Here is a 10,940-nt window from a genome sequence, read left to right on the forward strand (position 1 = left end):
TCCCTCTTTGTCACTCCCTCTTTGTTGTTTTGTCCTAGTTTCATCCTATCTTTTACTTACAGGGAGAAAATAAAGCTCATCCCAGCTCAGCAGCAGTGCCTCAGGTGTTGGGCTGAAAGGCATTTCAGCAGAAGGACCTGCCCACCTGTATCTTCCCACAGGGAAAAGGGATCACTGGAGTTCCTTTTCATCTTTTGCAGCTCATTTAGATTGGAAAAAACTCTTAAGATCATCAGATACAGCGTGCAGGGATGCAGGCAGAGCTCCTCCTGGACACAGAAACCCAAACTGAGGGGTCACAGGTTCACCTGTGCAGCATCCAGGATGGGAAAGGCAAAGGGATGGTCTGCATAATCACACATCTATAATCATTGGGCTGTCTGCAGAGGAGAGGCAGTTTCAGGGCTGGGAAGGCTCATTTCCAGAGAAAAGAACAGTCTTAGTACTGGAAACACTTTATAAAGAAAACAGGAATGTGGGGAAGTCACTGGAAATGATAACCCCAAGCAGTTGTGGAGTTGCTGTTGGCATCTGCCTGTCCGTGGGTTCGTGGTGGGCTTGGCAGTGCTGGGTTAATGCTTGGACTCAGAAGTCTTTCCCAACCTAAACATTCCTATGATTCTGTGATTCCTGCATATTTTCCTTTCATTTCCTTGGCAGAATTATAATTATTTGCTCCTTAGTCCCTACCAAAAAAGCTGCAGCACTGAGGGACACTGAGGGACTGCTGCTCTGATGCACATCTTGTGCTTCCCCACTTATTTCCAAACTGTTAAATCTGCAGAAGGTTCTCGGAGTGGACTTTGCAGAGGGCCATGAAAATAGATTTATTTTGGAATATTTCCACTTGTCATTACAATTAATCACCAGAACCCAAGGAAAAGGAGCACAGTTTATGAAAACATCAAGCAGGGAATGTGACTGCAGGAACCTGACAAATGGGACAGCAAGACAGGGGGATGGTTTAGAATAATCCATTTTCATGCCAGCTCCAGTAAAAAGAACAGAGAAGGACTGAGCAGCATCCTTCCCCACGACATCCCTCAGAGCATGATCATGGCCCTCATCTGAAACCTTGCAGTGGCTCCTCGGAACATTTTGGAAAGACAAGGACCATATTTTTCAAACTCTGAAGCAGGAGACTCGAGAGAGCCCCTCTGCTGTGAAAAATAAATGCTCCTCTATAAGAAAGTAAATCCACATTTTTCAAACCCAGCCTCAACTCCGGACACGAACTTGGGAACACACAGAATAATGTCATCCAAAGTCTTGCTCTGCGGACAACACGGGTGAGACGGACTCGGCTTCATCCCCTCTTTCCTTGAGGTACTTCCATCCCCTCCACCACGTGCCAGGAAGCAACAGGATCCTCTGGGATGCATCTCTGCAAGGTCAGCAACATTATTCGGTGAAAGAAGTGGGGAGTGGCATTTTTTTGCAGCTCAGTAGCTGAGAGACATCCCAGTGGGACACAGTGAGGTGTAACAGCCTCACCCACAGAGCATCTACCACTGACCCCCTGGCACAGCATCCGGGAAAGAAGAGGTGAGCCTGGGTGTCCCTGCCCCAGGGAAGTGCCTCAACCTTCCAGTCACCTGTGAGGACGATGAAGAAGACAAGGAGGAAGAGAAGAGCCCCTTCTTGGCAGCCTGGTGACTCTCACCTTTGGCTCCACGTGGTATCAGGCGCAAACAGATGGTTGAGTGAAACAGGAATTCATTCAGAGCTTCCCTGCACAGAGAAGAAACACATTTTGTGTCGATACAAACCAATTTAGTTTTTGATTCTTGGCAGCTGAGCTGTAAAGACAAAACAAACAAATGCCCAAAGTTCAGCCCTGCCTTGGTCTTTGTTGGGAATAAGCTCCTAAGCCCCCTGAACACGGTGTTTGGGGAAGGCTACACGGGTTCTGGTGTTTGCCTTCCCCAGGGAGTTCCCAAGCCCAGGCAGTCCAGGGAAGGATGCCCCAGAGCCCCATGGCTCTTGGCCAGTCTCAGGAAGAGCTGGAGGAGATCAGGCATCTTTCCTCTAAAGGCCTCACTGCCGACCTTCCAGGAAGCAGATGGTTGGTTTCTCCTCCTCTGCTTCCCAAAAGCTGGGTCTCCCTTTCATCTGCTCCACCCTGAGTGCTCTCATGGCCAGACCCAAAATATCCCAAAGTGTTTCATGGCTGGTAATTCAAAAACTGTGAAAGCTCACAAGCATATTTGTGGGGTTGGTGTTGGCTGGAAAGATAGAGAGAGTTTTGGAAGGGTCTTTGTTCTCACAAGCCTTCCTTCACCTGCCTGCTGGTGACCAACCTGCACGAGTCTTGTCCACACAGAGCACCCTCATCTTCCATGGTCAAAGCTCCTGCTGGGGGAAAAAGAATCACATTCCTTCAATTCCAGCAACAGCTGGAACCAGGAACTCCACAGGCTTCTTGACCAGCAGCTCACCACGAGAAAGCTGACAGTCAAATTTCACCGTGAGTAATCCACAACCAGAAAAGTGTACAAATGGGATTCCCAACATTAATTTGGCCTTCTGAATAGTTCATTATCCAAGACACAGTGTTTTCTGGACGTGTTCACAGCAGTGAGGCCCCCATGGGTCACGCATTTCAAGTGGACACACCAAAACCCTCTCCAGCGTTCTCCAGCAGGGAAGCCCCCAGCTGGAATCTGCAGGGGGAGGGAGCTCATTGTTGCAAGAGCTGAAATTTAATTTGTGCCTAATAATTAAACCCCCAAATAACAGGTTTCATGTGTGAGCTGAACCATTAAATTGCAGAGGTGGATCTAAGCCTTTCTGCACTGGGTGGAGTCCACTCATGTGGAAATTTCCTGGTGCATCCTCCAGTGGAATTGTTGATGATGGAAATGAAGGGGAGCAGACATCGGTTTTATGGCACTGATTAAAAATGTTTTTCTTCTCTTCCAGACTACAAAAGAATTTGTGGGTTGTTTGGTTGGGTTCTTTTATTTTAATCCACTTGGCACAAAGAAACTCCTCATCGTTTGAGCACTGATCATAGGACCTTTTTCAGAGACACTGTTGGAACAGGAGTGACTTTCCAGAGGTCTATGGGGCTGGTAAAAGGAGTCTGTGATGCCCTCAGGACCCCTCTGATGGTCCTGAGCCCCATCCCCCAGGATGCATCAGCCAAGCAAAGTGCAATGGGCCCATGGTGCCAACTGCACCCCCCTCAACTACAGGAAATTAAAGCAAAAGGTCTTAAATATTGGATTTTCTCCTGTTCCTTGCTCCAGCTCAAACATCAGTGGTTGTACAATAACAGCCAAACACCTGTCCCTCAGTTTGGCTCAGGAATCTTGGCAGCTTTGGATAAAACCATTGGATGTGCAAGCCTGCAGACAGGCTTCCCACAAGCAGCTCCTCCTGGATCTCAGATCACAGACCTCCTTGTTAAATGTAAATAATTTAAAAGGCACAAGCAAGACCTTTCTAGCTGCTCACACACCCAAATCTGAGTATCTTTACTTGTTGAAAAAGTGCACTAATGAAATTGTAATGTACACGCTAATTAATGTACATATTTTCTCAGTAAATTTTGCACAGCTATAAATGGTCAAATAAATAATGAATGCCATGGAATAATTTATGTGAGCTCTGTTTCTTCCTTTACATGTTTTAATTACTGATATGAACACATCTCAATGAATTATTGAAAGTTAGAGAATAAATAATATTAAAATTAATACGTCACCCATAAGTACACGAGAAGCAAAGTTCAAATAGATATTTAATTCTACCAACACACTCCAGTGTAATATTGCCCAATAATTGGCAGCAGGAGAGGAAACATTCCTCCTGGCCAGTCTGAGCTCCATTTCTTCTGGGTTTTATTTGTGGTTTCAGTGTTGAAATTCAGCAACTGGAGCTAAGGAGATGTTTTCATTATTGGACTTTCAGAGGGAACTATGTTAATTATCTTCACTGTGTTAATTCTTCCCTGTGAGGGTGGGGAGGCCCTGGCACAGGTTGCCCAGAGAAGCTGTGGCTGCCCCTGGATCCCTGGAAGTGTCCAAGGCCAGGTTGGACGGGGCTTGGAGCAACCTGGGCTGGTGGAAGGTGTCCCTGCCCATGGCAGGGGGTGGGACAAGGTGAGCTTTAAGATCCCCCCCAACCCAAACCATTCTGTGTTTCCACAAGACCAGGCTCCTTTATAATGCACCATGTAAAAAACCCAACCCCCAAGCTCAAGCATTATCAGCAGCACTTCACACTCACACAGCTCTGCAGCTGAGATCTCACAGCACTTGCAGGTTAATTAGTTAAGCTTTACAATGTCCCCCTGGAGCCACACATTGTCATCCCATTTTACACAGCAAACGAAAGGACAGGGATGTTCTGGGCCTCTAAATGCAGTTGTTGCACAATGGGAGCTGGTTTTGCAGCTGTGACCAGAGGTTGGAAGCAACTGGGGGGAATCGGCAGTAATTAATGTTGCTGCTCGTTAGCATGCTTGATTGCTTGTTTCTTATACACATGCAGAGTAATTGTGTGTAATTTGTTAAATCTGTGGGTTCTTAAAAGGTGCTGCTGTGGCCTTTTGCAGAACAGCCCTGGAAGGTTTGCCCAGCAAGCTGTTTGCAAACATTCAGCAGAAAGGTGTGCCTGAAGGCTTCCACGGTGAGATAATGAGTGTCTCCTGAATGGTGCAGCCAGTGTCCTCATGCCAGCAGTCACCTGCCAGCCCAAACTGTGCCCTTCACTGAGCATGCCATGATGTGAACTGATCCTTCAAACCCCCTCCCTGTCCCTCTGTCACCAAACCCATGGGCTGTGTGTGGTGGTTTCACCCCAGCCAAGCCCCAGCACCACTCGCTCTCCCATCAGTGGGATTGGGGAGAGAACTGAGAGGACAAAAGCTGGAAAACTCATGTGTTGAGTCAAGGGCAGTTTAATAGGGAAAGCAAAAGCTGCACACACAGGCAAAGAAAAACATGGAATTAATTCCCTTCTTCCCATGGGCAGGGAGGTGCTCAGCACCTCCAGGGCCCCATCACGCTCAGTGGTTACTTGGGAAGAGCAACACCATCACTCCAGACCTCTCCTTCCTTCTTCTTCCCCCCACTTTCTGTGCTGAGCATGATGTCACCTGGCCTGGAATATCCCTTTGGTCAGTTGGGGTCACCTGTTCCAGCTGTGTCTCCTCCCAGACTCCCACATACCCCCAGTTCCTCTCCAGTGTGGCCGCACGAGGGGCAGGAAAGGCCTTGGCCCTGTGCAAACCCTGCTCAGCAATAACAGAAACCTCACTGTGTTATCCACCCTGTGTTCAGCACAAATCCAAAACACAGCCCCTGGAAAGAAAGTCATCTGTCCCCCAGCTGAAGCAGCACACCATGGTACCCTGAATGATGGACTGACCAGCAGAAGCTCCATCCCAGGTGGGATGTTCATGGTGACATTACCATCCCCACAGTTCCCCACAGTGCAGCCAAGGCTCAGTTCACCACCAGGAGCTCCAGTGGAACAGCCCACAGCTCCCACAACTCCAAGCTGAGTGTCCATTGGCTGCTTCCAGGTGGCCACTGGCAAGGACAAAGCTGCTGAGAGCACTGTTTTTCCTATGAGGAGCTGCACAGTGATTCAATCACTCATTAAATCAACAGCACGTGTGGAAAACGGGTCAATGATTCAGACCCTCAGCCTGGAAAACCCAAGTTCAAGACCCCTGTGTGTGGAACTCCTTGGAGCTCAGGAACTGCTTGCTTGGAAAGAGCTGGGGCATCAAGCTCAGCCTCTGTGGAGGGGCAACCAAATTCCTGCAGCCTGGCCACGGAGCAATCCCACCCCAGACTGGGCAAACACTGCCCTCCTGGCTGCACCCTGAGGTTTGCTGTGCTTCCCAAAGTGTGAGAGCAGAGGGGAATGAGGGTAAAAGCCTGGAGAAGAGGGAACTGGGAGACCATCCCCTGGAAGCAACACAAAATTCTGCTGTTTCCAACAACACCTCCTAACAAGGAGGAGATGAACTCAGGGAGAGGCACTTTGTTCTGACCCAGACCAAAAATAAAGCCAAACAAGCAAAGGCACTGTTCTTGCCAGGCTTTTCTCCTGCACCCTGGGCTGCCAAGGGACAAACTGTTCACTGAATCCTCAGCTAGTTCATGGAATACGAACTTTGCTTTATAAATGATAAATCAAGCAGGTTTTTTTTTTAAAGCTACACCTTATCAGAGTCTCTCCTCCAGCACTTTCATGGGCAGGAATAATTATTTAGTGCTCACTGCATGTATAATGAATTTTCAGGCGTACTTGTTTGATCTATAGCCTTGGAAATAAAAATCCCATTAGTCTAACAAGCTCACCAATTATTTCCTGGGATCGTTGAGCCTATTCCAGTGAAGAAAGTTGCTTAAAATTGGAAGTGAATGGAGAACAGGGCAATATGTTGGTTTACAGAATAAAACATTGTAAAATAGTGTTTCACATCATGTTGGGGTGGGGAGAAAGAGAAGTAGAAAGAGCAGAGAACTTGGGTCTGCTTTAGCCAGGTGGATGTACCTGGAAGAGGAAGTTGGGTTAAAATTAGAGAAGAAACACACCTAAATTTGACTAAATTTAGATATTAACAACTCAGATGTCTCCTTCCAAACTAGCCACTCAAACTTGTGAAAGTTTCCTGTTTAAAAAGATACCCAAATCCAGAGTGGCAAATGGCATTCCAGAAAAATTAGTTTTTCTCCCTCGGCTCCAAGGGAAGCCCCAAACACACCACTCTGCATTGGAGACATATAAAGTTGGATGATGCAGAAGTTCTCCCCTCTGTGCCAAACCTCACCCAGTCACCTTGAGCTTCTGGGGGCTGTGGAGACAATGTCTCCCAAGAGCCACCCAGCTTAGCCCTCTCTAGACACCAACCTCCAAATTCCACCTCCTGCCCTCCAGAGTGACCACCTCACTCATTCCACTGCCTTGGGCAAAATAAAAAAAAAATAATAAAAATGACTCTAAGGAGATGCCTGAGCTTCAAATGGCTGCTAGTGACAAGCTGAGCCCAGCACACATCAGGTGAAGGCAACCAGGGGCCAAATCCAAGGCAAAGATTCCCAGTGGAGTCTGCAGCATGGACAGGACACAACCTGTTTGACCATCTGTGTCAAAGCAGCAGAACAACCCTCAACAAGTAATTTATTGTTCGTGTTGCTGGGGGTTTAAATAAGGATTACATCCCAATCTTGCTCCTACACACACTTTGTAACTCACGGATCAATACACTGAGGAAGGCTTTAGGAAAGAGAGTGGACGTGGTAGGGATGGCTCCAGAGCTTTCATCAGACCTTTCCCTGCCACTCACAGTGTTGAAAGGAGGAGAGAGCACAGAAGAAAAGTCAAAGCCCAACTTAATTCTAGCTCTTCAGGACTCCTGGGAGATGGTTTTTTTCTGTGCTTAGAGGGGCAGAGGAGTTTTGCAGCAGCAGCAGCAGCAAAGGCAGGCAGTGATTAGAGAAAATGCCTTAAATAGATGCACACAACACCCGCATTTCTGACTTTCAAGCACTCCACTCTACACCAAGAAAGGTGGAAATTACTGCTCAGACATCCATGTAAGATACAAATTAAACAGCCCCTGAAAACAGAAATATTTTGTCCTATGGAACGGGATCAGCAGCAAAAGGGGACCTTCACAGACAGACAGGATGATGTTGGTCTAAGAGGATAATGCAGCTCTGGGGAGTTCTACTCTTGTGCATGAAGAGTTTTGAGGGTTACACCCACAGCTGACACCAAAACAACCCAGGGCTTGTCCTCTAGATGCCAGATCCCTGAGGAGGAGCAGGGCCAGAGGGTGCAGGTCCCTGTCCCAGCTTACCCTGCTGCCTTCTGCTTTTATCCCCTTTCCCTGTACTTTGGAGGATTCATCCTTGTTCTTGCCTCTCACTCTGTGCCTCCAAGGAGGTCACAGCTGGTTTTCTGCTCTTCTCTGTAGCATTGTCCTCTTTGCCAGGCTGAGACCATCTGCCTCCCTGCAGCCCTGACACTTAGCACCCAGCAGGAGTAGGAGACACTGAAGGTGAGGTGCCCCTCAACATCTCAGGGGGAACAGAACGTGCTGAACTGCTCTGGCTGAACAGATCACACTCAGGTTCAGCCTCTGCATCAGGTAGGTGCAGAGAAATGTTGGGGGTTGATGCCATCCCTGCTCTAATTTTCCCAGTTAACTGACCCTTCTGTTGGATTGATGCAAATGGTGCCATGGGCTCAATCAGACAAAGCTTATTTCCATTTTTTTTTTGAAAACAACAAAAAAACAACCCCACACCTTTTTTCCTGACCCTCTATCTCCAGAACAAGATCCACAATTGAAAACACAACATGGGAGTATTAAAAACAGCTGGGAATGGTGAGAGAAAGGGTATGAATGGGATAATTGAGCCATGAAAATGGAGTATCAGCTTGTCACAGTCAGTGCTGCCCGGAGGAGTCTGGAAATACTTTGCTCACTGAATCCTTTAACAGTGTCTGAGCTTTGGAGACCCAACAGGGCCACGAGCCACTCCTTGTTCCCTTCTGAGCTTTGTCAAGCACTCATCAGACACACAGCAGGATATTAATTAAGGGTTTGAACAGATGGGCATCTGCAGATCACATCTGACGAGGTGTAGAAATGAGTGCCCCCAACTCTTCCCGGGAGCTGCTAATTCCCACCCACCAGCAGCACATCCCAACATCCCAACCCCAGCTCTGAAATGAGCTGGGATGGTACTGGGAGGATCCTGGTGTGGTTTAACACAGGTGAGCAGGCTTTGCTGTGTGGCTGGAGCAGGGTTGGAGCCCAGCTGCTCACCTGGGGTGTGGTAGCAGGAGACACCAACCCCAGCCTGCCTGAACCCCCCTGGGCAGCCTGTCTGTCTGCCCCGAGAACCCCAACCTGGGTGTGAAGGGCTTTATCTGGGGGAAAAGTGAAGTTTGGTTTTCTGTCCAGACTCCTTGGCTGTCTCTTACTGATCCCTTCAGCTGAAGGGCCCTTCCTGGAGCATGTCCTGTCCAGCAGGATTATGTCTCTCCTGTCCAGCACACCCTGAACACTCAGCACCCAACAGGAGACAACCTGGAAGGAGACTCTTCCCTGGTGCTGGGGACTGTGTCAGCCTTGGGCAGGAGGCAGCTTTACCTGCTCACATTGGATGGTTCAAATGTCACCTGCTCTGGACCCAAACCAGCCCAGGACTTTGCCCACGTGGAAGTTGCAACTCACTCCTTTCCAAAATAGAAGCACTTTCTGACACCGCAGAGAAACATTTGGCAGCCAACCCCATTTCCACCAGAAACTGGCACTGGACACCTGTGTATGGACACCTCCTGGATCCAGGGTCCTTCCATCAAGGCTCACCAGCGCCCAGAAGGTCATGCAAAGGCAGAACACTGAAGTGGAAGCAGAAGTCACAGGGAGGATTTCCAGGGCACAGGTCACTGCACAGCCCTTCCCACCTGTGAAATCCTGCTGGTGCTGGCTCATTAAACAGAAGGATTTGGGGAAAGTCTGGCATTGCCCCTGAAACTGGGACAACTGGCAAGGCTGGGAGCAGAGCAGGGTTACCCAGCAAGGGGCACCTGAATCCCCCAAGGCAGGAAACTCAAAAGTGCCCAGTGAAGCCACACAGCTCCTCTGCTCCAGCAGGGGATTTGGGAATTGCACACTGTGGAATCTGGCTGGGATGCTCACAGGCTTAGGTTGGGCTCTTCAGTAAAATTGCCCCTCATAAGTAGCTTTTCAGGGATACTCAGTGGTGGATGAAGGGGGCTCAGAAAATAGAAGGCAGCTGTGAGAGGCAGCACCAGGGCAGGGGCCCAGGGTGTGTCCCCAGAGAAAAGGGAGACAGGATCTTCTCCTGGACCTCAGGGCCACCAGGAGCCTCCAAGGCACCACTTTTTAGGGATATCATGTCACAGAGGAGAAAAGAGGCAGAGCTCAGGAAATTGGTCCACTTGGTCTCCACATAAAAAACACCACTGACAAGAACTGCTGCTGAAGAGGAGAGATAATCACAGAATCCCAGACTGGTTTGGGTTGGAAGGGACCTTAAAGATCATCTCATTCCACCCCCTGCCATGGGCAGGGACACCTTCCACTAGCCCAGGTTGCTCCAAGCCCCGTCCAACCTGGCCTTGGACACTTCCAGGGATGGGGCAGCCACAGCTTCTCTGGGCAACCTGCACCAGTGTCTCACCACCCTCACAGGGAAGGATTTCTTCCTAATATCCAATCTAAACATACTCTCTGTCAGTGGGAAGCCATTCCCCCTTGTCCTGTCACTCCAGGCCCTTGTCCAAAGTCCCTCTCCAGCTCCCTTGGAGCCTCTGGAGGCACTGGAAGGGTTCTCAGGTCTCTCTGAAGCTTTCTCTTAATGTCTACTGGGCCAACCACTTGCCCTTCCCACAGAAACTGCTTGGTCTCAAAGAAATACAGCTTTACATCTTCCTTTCCCCTTTATTAGGCTGCTTATTTGTTCTTTATTAGGCTGTCTTCCATCATCCAACTTTATTCCTACCTGTGAGTTCAGCTGGGCACCTCCTCATGTACTATTGCCCACCCAAGACCAGAACTGGCCCCAACAAAAACCAGAGAGCACAGCTCAGGCCCCCTGAGCTCTGCACCAGGCTTGGCCTAACTGCTGAGGCCAGGCTGCTAAACTCCACCTCAGTTTCAGACACATTATCACAAAGCAAGAGGTTTCTTGAATAAAACATGAAAATCCAGAATACCATCTGTGCAAGATCATTAGACTAATTAAGTTGATATTAAATACAATTTCTTTTACCCAGCTCGTACGTTTTTAATTTGAAGTCAGCTACAGAATATTCTGGGTAAAATAAGTGTTAGAAAAACTGTTATTGGAAGCTCCAGCAGCTGAGCTGGAAACACTTGGGCTGCACATGAGGGGGGAGAATCAGCACAAACCTCCTGGATCTCGTTACCAAAAGAA

The sequence above is a fragment of the Chiroxiphia lanceolata genome, chromosome 17, assembly GCF_009829145.1.
Source record: "Chiroxiphia lanceolata isolate bChiLan1 chromosome 17, bChiLan1.pri, whole genome shotgun sequence".
Taxonomy (NCBI): domain Eukaryota; kingdom Metazoa; phylum Chordata; class Aves; order Passeriformes; family Pipridae; genus Chiroxiphia; species Chiroxiphia lanceolata.